The sequence below is a fragment of the Athene noctua genome, chromosome 2 (genome assembly GCF_965140245.1).
Source record: "Athene noctua chromosome 2, bAthNoc1.hap1.1, whole genome shotgun sequence".
Classification (NCBI taxonomy): Eukaryota; Metazoa; Chordata; class Aves; order Strigiformes; family Strigidae; genus Athene; species Athene noctua.
In genome coordinates, this window is record NC_134038.1 from 149,980,097 (window position 1) to 149,993,722 (window position 13,626).

At 37.3% G+C, this 13,626-nt stretch overlaps 1 protein-coding gene across 3 annotated transcripts in view; it reads left to right on the forward strand.

Moving 5' to 3' along the window:
• The window catches only part of ATP2C1 (ATPase secretory pathway Ca2+ transporting 1), a 65,774-nt gene that overhangs the window by 17,155 nt on the left and 34,993 nt on the right, over nucleotides 1-13,626 (forward strand). The window lies entirely within an intron of this gene.

A 13,626-nucleotide genomic window follows, 5' to 3' on the forward strand; every position in this document is an offset into this window, starting at 1 on the left:
GTAGCGTAAGAATTGTAGGACCATCGTTTTACTTTATTTGTATTGCTGCTTGCTGAACTACTTATCAGACAGATTTTATTCTCTCTTGACAGATAGTCAAAACATCTGTTGCATGCTTTAGTGTTCTATGTGTTTAGAATAGAAGTCTTATTTAGACAGGGGCTTCTGGGCATTAGTTGCTTTGTATTTCCTTAGATGATATGATTTTGTTAATTTCACCTTTCAGAGTGAAATTGAGAGGCATTAGTTGCATTTCTGTTGAAATATTTCTGTGCATGTTTCGTGTTCTTAAAAATGACTTAACTTCACTCTCTTGGCACTGAAGTTTTGAGTTCTGCCACTTGGATAATCAGGTATGAAGTTGTAAACTCCATGTGCTGAAAGAACTTGGTCTTTTATGCTTTATACTTCTTGTCTAGTTTGGAAATTACTTAATCCAAGGAATTATTTTAGTTTTTCCATGTTGGTCTTCCATTTATGCTCTGGGAACATTGAAAGACCCTTTGCATTGGTGATAGTGACTCTGAGCTTCATTGACTTCTCCTCCAACCCTTTCTATTTGACTTTGGGTGTTGAAAATATCTGAAATGTATTATTTTTATTACTGTATATGTAAGAAAAGAACTGTTGATTCCCCCCACCTCCCTTATGTCATCAGTATTCTCTGAAGATATTAGACGGATTTTTTTTTTAGGTGGCTGCTGGATTTCCTTTACTGTAGGTTTTTATATGAGCCATGAGCTTCTTTTCCTCCTACCCCATTATGAAAACAGAGGTGCTTTTTTAATAGTCTGACTTGAATGAAGAACTGGATTGAGTTTGTGGGGTAGACTAAATTATTTTCTATGGTTGGATATTGTTCTGTTTCAAAATGTGTTTTGTCTTCCATGGCTGGAACATTGTAGTAATTGTGAAGTCCAAACTATGTTGGAAACTATGTAGGTTATTATAATCTGGCATTTTGGAACTCTCTTCTAACTTTAAAATAATGCTACAGTTTTCTTAATGCTACTAATCTTGTCTTCCAACTGAATATTTGTAATAAAGAGCATGGAACTTGTTAGGTAGAAAGAATTTTGGAGTGGGGGGATGCTCTAGAAGGTTGATCTTTCTTTTGAGAGGCTAGATAGCTGATAGAAGCAGTGTCAGTGCCATTACATTTCAGTTACTGTGTTTTAAGTGAAAGGTTTTTGAATGGGCAGTACTGGGAGTGGGGGGAGCAATGTGGATACATTACCATTGAATAGAAACACACTTGGGGGGGGGGGGGGGGGGGGGGAAGTTATCTATCTGACATTTGTGTGCCAAAGCCAAAATGGCAGCAAGACTTTTGCCTTTTAGTTCTATTACCAAATAAATAGATGTAGTTTATAACAAAGTTTCATATAATAGTATGGCACATTCTAATTCTGAATGCTGGTGGCACAGAGATGGCATTTCTTAAGTTTCTTTTGGAGTAAATTATGTTTAAAAATTAGTAGTATTTGTATGATAGAAGTAACATAAACAAAGCTTTATCTAGGGGAGAAATAGAAGATTATCAGATGTGTATTTCAAAGGCAGAAAAAAGCTATGGTTTACTGAGAGCTTTCAAAATGGAGTAGGCTTTTAGGGATCGGAGGAAAGTTAAACTTTGGTATGAATAAAAAGACTGAGTTGATTCTCTTAACATCTGAATTACTTCCTCTCCACTCTTTCCACTCCCCCACCCACCTATCTCATAATTGCGTCTGTAGACAGGCATATTTACAACTGTCTATTGTCCGATTTGGTGTTCTTAGTATTTCTGAGCTCTTTTTCATTGAATTTGGCATTTTGAGATAGCTAAACACTATCAGCTTTCATATTGGAACTTTTCAGCACTCTTGAGAGGATTCTTAATGTGTTTTCTCCAGGAAACAGTTGAAGAATCCTTGTAATCTTGTAGAACAAATACTGTAGTTAGAATATCTTTAAGCTTTCTTTTGTTGTTGTTGTTTTGCAAGTTTGCCTTTGAAAGGTCTCTTAAGTTTGGATATCGAGCAAGAGATGGCAAGGTTTTTTTTCCCCTGTATTTGGATCAATATTCAAAATTGGGAAGTGATAAAATGGTTTGGGAAACTGATGTTTTCCTGTGTTAATTCAGTATTTGTAAGCAGTATTGTGTTTACTCTTAGCTAGTTAATAATTCGTTCCAAGATGTTGTGGTTCCTGTTTCTTCTGTTAGGATGATTAAACTTCCACAAAAAATTACTGTATCTCATGGTAATGAGGAAGAGAGAATTTCCCATCATAGGAAGACTTCTGTTTAGCTCAATAACACTATGACTTAAAGAAATTATGTTTATCTTTCCAAACAGAAATACAGAGTTTTGTGACTTCTTTCTTTAAGGGGAGCTTTTTCTTAAACTGTAGGCAGTCAGGAGAACTTGCATAGACAAAATGTAATTGAGTGCAAACTAGGCTTTGTATTTTTTGGGTCTCTTCATTGATGCCTTTGGGATCGTTTAAGTAACTTTTTATAATTGTAATCTGATTTTTTTCTTTTTTTTATCACCATGTTTTAGGTTGTGACAGGTTCTTTATTCTACTAAGGATTATCTTGTAGAAAAATAAAGAATACAGTTTAGGTTACATCAACTCTGAGCTTCTCTGCTCTGAGGTCAGACTACGATTACAAATACATGTTGTTAAATAGGAGTACTGTTTTGTAATCAAGGCCTTCTGTAGCATTTGTTTTCATATCATTAAGTGCCCAACAGAAGAGGTCAGAGTAACGTTTTCCAACCTGTAAACCAAAAAGATTTTCCTAAAATCATGTCGAAGGTTGGTACAAAACCTCACATCAGACTGACTGTAAGTAATAAAAACATCATGTGGTGATTCTGAAATCCTCCTTAATCTTCATTGTTTTGAGTCCTAGTTAATTTCAGCTAATCTTCAAAGATGACTGTTTACTGACAGACTATAGTCTGTCAGTAGTAGTTTCAGGATAGTTTTGGTAATTGGATGAATAGTGAGATACAAGTCAATAATTTTTTCTTTGAAAATGATGCTTTAGTTCTTCACATAATCCTGAGATGACAAATGAATCATTTTTGTTTGTTGTGTGCTTGAAGTGCAGTTGAATCTTAACGAGCTTCATGCTTATTTTTCTTAAATGGTGAAAGTGGGTTTAGTTGCTAAACTAACAGATTGAAGATCAGGGAACAGATTTTGGGGACAGTGTGTTAGCACCCTGGACTAGCTAATCATGGATTAGGCAGCTGTAAGTAAGGATGAAGGGGTGGAGCGTGTATACATGCAACTAACAACAGAGGGGGAAGGGATGCCTGCGGCAGCAGCGACTTGAAAACAATTTAAAATGTTCCAGAGTGGCATCATCAGTTGTTCCTGAAAGTAATCTCCAAAATAATCAGAATGAAATTTGTGATGGAAAATGTTACAAATTCTGAAATGGGTTTGGTGAACGCAGCTCACGTTCCTTTTGACATATAGATGATTTCTTAAAAAGGTAATAGGTGAAAAAAGAATTTTGATATTCATTGCAAGCTGCAGATGGTAAGAAACAGTAATCAGAAAATTAGAACCCAATATTTTTTACTTATGTTGGCAAAAAAGTCATATATCTTCTTTTTAATGTAGAGGATAAGGTGAGAGAAGAGATTTTTTTCTTTTTTTGAAAAGCAGAGTCTTCACTAAAGACCAGTTCTAGTAGATAACTTCCTGTCTTTTAACATTGCTTTGATAATTTAAATAACTACAAAGTTAACATAGCACTTGTCTTGCATTAGAAACATAGATTTCCTTTTTAATTGTACAGTGTTATCTTTAAATCTGTTGTTTGACTGGTTGATGGAACATTAGATAGTGTCTTTCCTTCCCCCCTTCCCATGCAGATAAATTAGAAATGCTAATCTATAATAATCTAGAAGTGGTTTAACATGGCATCAGCATGAGTTCAGACATTGTAGAACATATGTTTAGTTATTTTGCTCGCTCTGTAACTCCTTTATGTGGAGAGTGTATGACATGATCTCTTCTTAGTGAGTCAGGAAAAACAGTGGTGTTTGAAAAAGGAAGGCAATTCTCAGGGTAGTTAATTTAACAAAAGAAACAAATTTTTTTACTTGTTTTTTTTCTGAAGAGTGACAAGTATGTGGTGATCTTGGGGTGCTCTTGTATAGGATTGAACGAAATGGTCTCATTACTGCTGAAAGAAGATCCTATGCTCAGCTGTGTTCCTGCTGTATGTGTTGTGTGGCTGTCATGGTTGTTGAGTTTGTCTGGCTTGCTAGTTTGGCAGGTTAGCCCAGCCCTTCTTTCTCCTTGCCCCTTGTTGGACATCTTTCTGTTGAATTAGTGAGTTGAATGGGCTCATGAAGTGTCCAGTTAATGCTGAAAATAGTGAGGGACAAAGGAGTGAGACCTCCTTTTAGCATAAGCAGACCATTACCTTGACTCCGTTTTTTATGTAATTGTAGCTTCAGTTCAATATAAATTCACCCAGAGACCATGGTGGAATTTTGGAAGAGTGGAATAAGTTAATAAGTAGATTTTAGTTGCGACCTGCTTTTGAGTTGGTGAGAGTTCAGGTGATACCTAATTGACACTGGGTCATAAAATTGGCATTCGCAGTGTGGTTTGTAGAAGCTAGGAGGAGTGATAGAGTTACTGTGCAGAGATGAGAAGGAAAATAAAATACAATAATCAAGGTATACATTTGGGACAAGCATCTGTTTCTAGTTATTTGTTTTGTAAACATTCTGCTCTAAACAATTAGAATGGATAAAATGGGTAATGAGTTAGCAGATGAAGCCTACAGAATCTTTTACAAAGGCTTTAAAAATATTTTTAAGTCAAATTTTCTGCAACACTTTTTTCTGCATGCATAATTCACAAAAAAAGCTCGGTGAATACAATGTTGCTGCTTTCTTGATACTAATTATAAGAAAGCGTATTACCATAAGTAGAGTAATTATGCAGTGAGTTATGTTTGCATTTAAATTGGCACTGACACTAGCTTGGTCCTGAGAACTGTTGTAAACAGTTAAGTTCAGGATTTTTTAAATTAGAATTTTATTTTGTCACATTATGAAGTAACTGCATAGCTGTCAAGGATATAATCAATGATGGGATCTTGGAGCTTCATTATTTTAAACAAATACTGAGCAAATATTTCAGTGTTTTTGTTTAATACGATTATATGGCAATGAAGTCTGCATGTCATGGATACATTAGTAATATATCACAGGGTGCTAAAATTCTTTAGTAGTGTTTGCTGTTCAAGTGCTGTCCTTCATTTTGAGAAGTGTTATGAGATAGAAGCATGCTACTGGACAGGAGCCATATAATCTTTTTTCTAAGCTTAAATGTTCTCTTCTATAAAGTTGGCAACTCTCTGGCAAGACAAATGACCAATATTTAGACCCAAAGGCTTTATGTGAATCGGGATGTAGGCAGAGGTGTATGCTATTTGGAGTCAAGTAAGATACGGCCATTCGTGCTCTCTTCTTTGAGTGATAAATTTCTGAACTGACCCAGTGCTGTTATACATAAACTGCTTTCATCAAGGCACTAGCATTGATTTAATAATTTTAATGTGTGCTTAGGATTCTGTATCTTTGTTCTTCCGATTAATAAATAATGACAAATGTATGAAATGTTCAAACAAACTTTTCCAGTGTTCAGGAAGTTTTTTTGCAGGAAGAATCAAAGCTGAATATTTTTGTCAACCAAATAGATTGGTCTGATGTGTTTGTCACATTCTTGGTAACTCTGATGCCACCTCAAGGCTTTTAGAGATGAGGATTTAAATTCATCACAGTAGATCCTCCAGAGTGTACAGAAATGCTCTAAATGGTAAATCTTCTGTAGCGATTGAATACAGCATTTGAATGTATGGCATTCTGAGTTTCAGCTGTACACTACATAAATGAGCTAAAGGAAGATAAGGTGGTGTTGAGGGTTTAATCTGAATTTTTGTTGTCAGTGCTCCAACAATCTGCAGCCCTTCAGTCAGGTTAGGATATCATTATTTTCACAAAATATTTTCTCTAGCTAAAGAGCAGGTAGTTGTCATTCACAAGGCTTGCAAGATAACCACATGGAATGTACTACAATTACAGAAAATTGCCCAGCTTTACTGTTGAGCTGGTAGCCTCAGTTGAACTAGATGTCCTACTTTCCTTTCTATTTTTTAAATTAAAGAAGACATGCTGAAACATCCTGAAAGAGTAAGATGTATTTCAGGTTGTGGAGAAGTGTTTCTCAGAAGCGTGTTTTTTAGAAGGCATTTTTAGTACTTAAGTATTTTTAGTACTTGAAAATAGTTCTGGAGCTTTATAGACTACTGTGGAGTTAATAAGTTGGATGTTTAATGGAGCAGCTTAGTTTTTATTACACTGCCTGAATTAGATGTGATTTGGGATAGGTTTCTTTCTTAAATATTTTACAAGATTTAAGATTGGGCGTATGCTGAGATTTAAGACGGTTGGTGCCAACATTCAGATTTCTGTTTCTTCATTGGTCAGAAATGCAGCTGTGTTGTCCACCAAGGAGTATAGTTTTGCATTATGGCTGGTGGTTGGCCATAGTGAGAGTCCTAAGTACAGCTGCAATAGTACTTGAATACAAGGCAGTTCTTTTCAGGTTTAGGGGGCAGCTTAGCAGGTTGTTCTCATAATTTGGGTATTTGTATTTCTTTGGTTAATGGGTGGTGTCTGTGCCAGTTGAGTATTGTCCTTTTTCTGTGAAGTCTTACAAAATAACACAGAATATCAAGGGGCTGAAACTATGTGACCTCCCAGGATAGACATTACTCTGCAAGGAGAACTCATTAATGCAAATTAGCATTTCTCTTTCCTTCTGGCTTTTTTGAGACAGACCTTTTCTGTGTGCACTTGCTTTGATGTGGGAACTCATGGAAAAATGTTTAAACTACAATACTGTTGAATAGAAACATATTTCTCTGAATATTAGAATACGGGGATGCTTCAGCTATTTCCCCAGAAGTGAAAAAATCATCTCACTTTTTTAACAGAGTCCATTCAGATGAAGATAGTAAACAGCAACTTCAAAGCCTTCAAAAACTATTTCTTATCCTGAGCAAACAGTGCCTGGTAGAAAACAAGTGGCTCATTAGTCTGCAGAGTTCAACCTTTTGGGGGTGGGGACAGCTCTTTGCAGGGGCAAGTAAAATACTGTTTTTGCAAATTGGTCGTGGATGTTTGGGTTGAACGAGTGTTGGCACTTTACTTGTTGTTCTAAGAAAGCAGAATTACTTCCCATAAAGGTATTTGTCAGAGTGTAATACTCTCCGACCAGGTTCTTTTAGATAATCCCCACATGGAGAGTGTAATGTTTAATATCAAATGTGTGTATATGAAGATATTTGATGATATGTGGGATTTCTGATTTAGCAGAATGACACATTTGCACTATGTTTTCAGTATATTTTATAAGTTACACTTAGCAAAATATAGACATTGCAATACACAGTTCAAGTGCAATACCAGTGTGATTTCCATTGTTGGTCTCCAATATGCTCAGTCATGATGCTGGGCCACCCCAGTTGCCAAGAAGAAATATGTGGGTTGAAACCAGCTCAAGCCTGTTGCTCTCTTGGAAATTTTGTTGGTTGCTCAGTGCATATGTTGGGCTGAGCCATATCTGCAACCCCCCATGCTGCTCTGGCTAACTCGGACATTCATATTCTTTTGATGAAATCCAGGAGAAACATTTATACCAGCAGTTGATCCACACAGCTGACACAGTTGTTTATCCAAAGCAAGGGCCACCCTCTAGTCCCCATTGTATTGAGGTAAAGTTAGCCTTTTTTGCAACAGCTGTGGTTAGGCACACCCTATGTTATTTCCTGAGCTTAATGGGAGCATCACATCTCCTTTGAGCCTTCTGTTATTGGTCAGTCACAGTATTTGAGTGTTTTTGTATCTAAATTTACAGGGTTTTGTGGCTTATTAGAGAAACTACTAGTTGAGAATACGGGAAGTAGATGGCCTCCGAGATTTAATCGCATGAGGGACACACAATTATATCAGTGCGGTTTGCATAGCTGAAGCCTTCCTGAATATAACTTCCAATTTTATGCACATCGTTAAAATATAGATAAATTAGTTCGAAAGCCAAGAATAAGACAGTAAAAATTAGGTTTTACTTAATGAAGGTAAGTTTGTCTGCATTTACAGTTTGTGAACTTGATTGCACTGATTTTTATTTATTAAATCTGTACCCACCACAGCCAGGTACTTCCACCAGCTTTTGTTGGCATAACTGGTAAATTTATCTGGAGATTTAATTCCAGTTAAAGTCTGGCAGAATTTCATGAAGGAAATTGCATTGTAGTCACAACCATGTTGGGTATTGCTTGTTCCAGAATGGTCTGAGAGCTCTTTGTGTGCTCTTCTCTGCCCTGCCTCCGCTTTTGGAATCCTGATGTGCATCCGGGCTTTTCTTCTGGGTGTGCAAACTTACTGTAACTATTGAGTGTGCCTTATGCTTGCTTTTTTTGTGCTTGGCTTTTTGCTGTGTCTTGTCATCATTTGGTCATTGTTCTGTGGCTGGGACCTGTACTGAGGTTCTAGGAGTGCCTTGCCTTCTAGACAAATGGGGGAGGCAAAGATGGCAGAAGCATCTGGTGAAATATATATTTTTTAGGTCATTGTTAGAAAGTGACTTTGTGGAATCACAGGCATGATGCTGAGCAATCACCTATTTAAACGGTGATTGAAGATGGAGAAGATGGTTAAAGATCCAGATCTCCAGAACCTCTAGCCACCATGTCCTAATGAGTAGAAGACGGCACGGATGCTTCATGTCTGATGGAACTGACAGAAAAGATTATTACTTCTGGGTAGAGTCTCTTCCTTCCATTTCATACAGAAAATTCAGGAAATGGGAAGCTTGTAAGTTTCCATCTGGTTTGTGTTCAGTGAAACACCTTTTTGTTATGATGTTGAACACAATCATTTTTTTCAGGGCAGGAAAGATAGATAAAAAATGGAAGTTAATTCTTACAGTGGGTGAGGAAGTGCTGATTCATTTGGGATCCCAATGAGAAAGTGATCTGCCTTGCAAGAGTTTGTCCCTATTAATAACTTGGAAAAGATGATAGAAAGGTGTAAAATCATGTGTCTTTTCTGATTTTGGGAACCCTGAGATGATAAGGCTTTGGATGGATCTCTGGTCAGAGCGTGGCACAGAGTAGATCTTGTTTGCTCTGAGTTCACTATTACTCTTATGGGATTTTGCTTACAGTACAGATTCATCAATCACTGATAAACAGTCGGGTCTGGAACATGGGCTTTTGAAGTGTCCCTTGGACAACAGGCTCTAATATACTTATTAATGAAGGTGCGGTTCCTGTGCAGAAGCATGCAATTTTTCAAGTGGAAGAGACAGCATACTGTACATATACTTAAGATTAAATGCACATTGATTAATTACACATTGATTATGTGTACATTTGTTAATTTTACTATTGATTAGACACAACGTGATTCAGTAGTGATTGCGTGGTATCCACGATACAGAGGCATATACCTGGATGGGGGTCACTAACTGCTCGTACAATAATACTCTTACAGGTTGATCACTACGAGCAAGTCAAAAAGTCTTCATAGTGCTTGAGTTGACTTGAAAGGGGTTGTTTTACAGGGGCTGATGGGGAGATTCAGCCCGACTTAACCAGCTGTTCAGATGGATAGGAAGATTGAGAAGAAAATGATAGGTATGGTTAAGAGGCAGATATTGGAAAGTGTGCCGAGTCAATGCTTCTAGTTGTTGTTTTCAATTTCCAGTTGGGCCACAAGTGTTTCCTGACAACTGGCTCTACTAACCTGCAGTTTGCCAGTGAGACTTCTTGTGTGGTTGGGTAAACAATTGTTTCCAAGAGTAGAGTGCTTAAACCTGTGTTCTTGTCTCTCAGGTTTCTGAAGGAACTTCTCAAAGAATCAGCATTTTTCTTTAAGTACCTCAATTTAAATTTCATTGTTTTGTGAACTGGGTTGGTTTTTTTCACTTTTACGGTTCTCTGTAGTTTTCTTTGTACAACACCTTCGTATTTTGCACTTGTAGGTCAGTTGAGTAACTGCATGTAACATTTACAGGACTTTATATTAGCTAATTAGCCAAAGTGTTTTGGTCACAAGTCTGTCTAAAAATAGATTTTGTCATGAGTGTTCTAAATTTTTAGACGGCTCTCAGTGAATGTAGGTCCTGCCATTTGTGTTCTTTGAGCAAGTAGGGCTAAAATTTCCCCTTAAAAAGAATTATAAATGTATCTCAATGTCAGTGAGCCTTGCGGATTGATAATGGTCTCTTCCCAGTAAGCTGAGAAACAGAATCTTAAAGTTGCTGGTATTTGGTATTGGTCATGGTAGAAAGAGGGTAGGCAGACTTTTGTATCATATGAAGAAGAAACAACAGTAACACGTTATTGTTAACTAGATTTTTCATTAGAGAAAAGAAGGGAACTCTGAATTTCTGGTAATGTAAGCCTTCCAGACAAATTTGTATTAATTTTGATAAACATACTTTGGTCACAGTTCTGTGGTCATATGATTGATGCATATTTCTTGGCCTAGAAATGATGGTGTGTACATTGGAAGTGGTCCAAGAAAAGTCTTTCCTGAGGTGGCTATTTGTTTTCGTTAGTTAGCATCCTGCTTCTTTGTTCCTTGGTAGAGATAGCTAAAAGTGGGGAATGGGAAGCTGTAGTCATAGCTCCAGAAGCTTCAGTCATAATGTAAGTGCTGCCTATCTGATATACCAGCATAGACCGGTATAATTTCTTAGCCCAATTATCCATATAAAAACTTGCCCTGAAATGAAATACTGAAGTGTTTTAAGGTATCAGCTGATAGATGCTTGAAAATTAATTGCAACATAGGATGGGAAGACATCTTACTATATGTGGGTTGACTCCTTTAATATAGAACACTGTGGGTTTGGGGATAGCTTCTGCTGAATACGCTAAAAGGTGTTACAGAAGTGCAGATCTGGGCAGCAGTGCGAAAGACTGTAGAGCACTTGCTTGGCAGTATTGAGTAAGTAATTTTTCTCTTGCTTTGTGGAAGTAATGAATAGTAAAGGCAAAATTCTTTGCTTGAATATAGTTATTGTGTTCTAGCAGATAGCAAGCACTCTTTACAACTATTTTTTTGGACCTAAATCTGTTGGTGTAACCCACTTTACATTTTGGAAGGTAGTGATGAAGGGAACACAGTGGTCAGTTTCTCACTGGCTAAGCAATTGAATTTAATTGATGGCAAAATGTTAGTTATTTGGAACTGTTCTTTCCTGAACTACAAGTGTAGCTTAATCTACACAGATTGTAGAGGTTTTTGAGAAATTAGATGAGGATCCATTCAGAATTGTCTTACAATATGTAATTTTGCTCTGGAGAAAGGAGCTGGCTATAAAAAGATCTTCTGAGCCTTTATTTTTCTAATCCTGTACCAGATTTTCTCTGTAGATTTTTTCACTGCATATGGTACAGTGTTCTTTGTAAAAGTGGGAGATAACATGATTGAAACACACATTCAAAATCAATGACTTTTTGAATCTCACAAAAAGGTTGTCAAAATAGGCTTTGTTGTAGCACAGTTCTTCCGCACTAAAGATTTATTAGGAAAAGCTTGGTCTCTGAGAGTACTTGAACATTTCTATTTAAGGATGTTTAACTTCTTAAAAAATCCTAAACAAGCTTGTTATTAGACTTTCTGAACTCCTAATTGATAATATTAGGGAAATGATCAGTTATGTATCCTTTTTTTGAATTGTTATTTGTGTTTAGCAGCCATGTCAATTGGTATAGGGAAAAAGATTTTTCTCAGCACTAAAATTTGTAATGGCTGTCAGTTCATTTCTGCCTACTCTTAGTGTGAAAGCTTGGTTGCCTAGCATTTTTGCTGAGAATGTGGAGTCATCTTGGTCAAAGTCATATATTTGTGGGTTTGTTTTGAAACAGCACTTAGGCTTAATGATTTACAGCCCTAAACTCTGGTGTTCGGTAGCTAATACCACGAATGTGGTATGTATTTTAAAAAAATAAATCAAAAGATAGTACTTTAGGATGGGAAATCTTAAAGAGAAGAACATGAGCTCATAGCTCTGTAGGGTGTTTTATCAAAGAGGGGAGATTGTGGCAAAATTCTGGGTGAATGTTTGCTTTAGAAAAGAGTGGTCCAAGAAAACTGAAACAGAAGGTTAAAATCCAAACAAAATTAAGTGTAACCATTTCAGGTATGAAAAGTGATCATCTCCAATGGCAATTTCCTGAGAGCTGAAGTAATCTAACTCAATATTGGTTTGCATGTGTAGGTTTAACAGCAGCTGTAACTGGGTGTGTTCTTAATTGCAGAATAGGTGAATTTGAATGGAACTGTTTCTCCCTGGGGGCTGAATCTTGTGAATATTAAGTGCTTCACAGATGCTGGTAACAGTGGTGGTACACTTAACCAAAGGCTGGCTGGCTGCGTGGGAGACTGAGCCATCGTGATGGTGCACCACCTCCCACACGAAATTTTAGGGAACGGCACTTCTGTGTACCAAAGAGTATTTTGTAAGGCTTAGGGTCGCAACGTCTGCATTCTTCCTAACGGAAATACCCGCCATTCTGCTGCTGTTGTGGTCAGCTTAAGTTGCTTTAATAATACTGTTTTGTAGAGGGAGTCTTATGATGCTGTGGTCTGTGAGAAGCCTTGAACCGTGGAGCAAATGTTTGTCCCTCTAGTCCAGAATAGTGTAACCTTGTTGGTGTGAGGGCTGGCTACCACTGGGCTTTGTAAAAAGACCGCTTGTTATGAACAATTATACTCATGATTTTGTTTATCTTCTGAAATATTTTTGACTCAATTCCTTGTCTATTTGAAACATATAAAGATATTTGGAACTGGTAACTTGCTAGGTAATTTTTGTAAATGTATATATTATATAATAATGTATATTCATCATCATTTTTAAAGAAGACTGACACCAATGACTTAAGGTTTCAGTAAGTACCTAACCAATGCTAAAGCATATTTAAGTCACATTTCATAATACTCTAAAAATCTGGCCACAGACGTTCCAACTGTGGTCTTTGCATAACTGTATCATAAAAGGATAGTAAAGAACAAAACAAAGCTCTTTCAGTGGAATGGAATATGGGAACTGGAGTGGAGGTGTGGCAGAGCATAGCCGAGCTTCCGTTCTCAGCCTTTTGCTGAGCTGCACTCCAGCAGCCTGCTGCTGAGTCCCGCTGGTTTCCAGCTACAAAAAGCTGAGTGGGGCCCAAGGGGGTCCCCCTCTTTGAAGGCCAGTAAACACATTGTCAAGGTGCAGTTCCTTTGTCTGCCATCCCCTTTGCCCCAGAGCTCAAACCCCCACCCATATTGCCCTGCCTCTCATCTTGGGCTCTAGACCACCTTTCTTAGAACTACAGCGAAGGAGCGAGTCTTGCTGGTTTACTGTTTCACTAGGAACTACATCGAAGTGTAGAGAGTTTCCAAGGGTTTATCTTGAAAGCAAAGGCATGTAAGTTCCAGCTGTAGCACTTTCACCTTTGTTAATTGCTCCCTTGGGCCTCTGGGGTGAAGTCTTTGTGGGGTCTATTTAGGTAAGCAGCTAGAAGAACAAATACTAAGC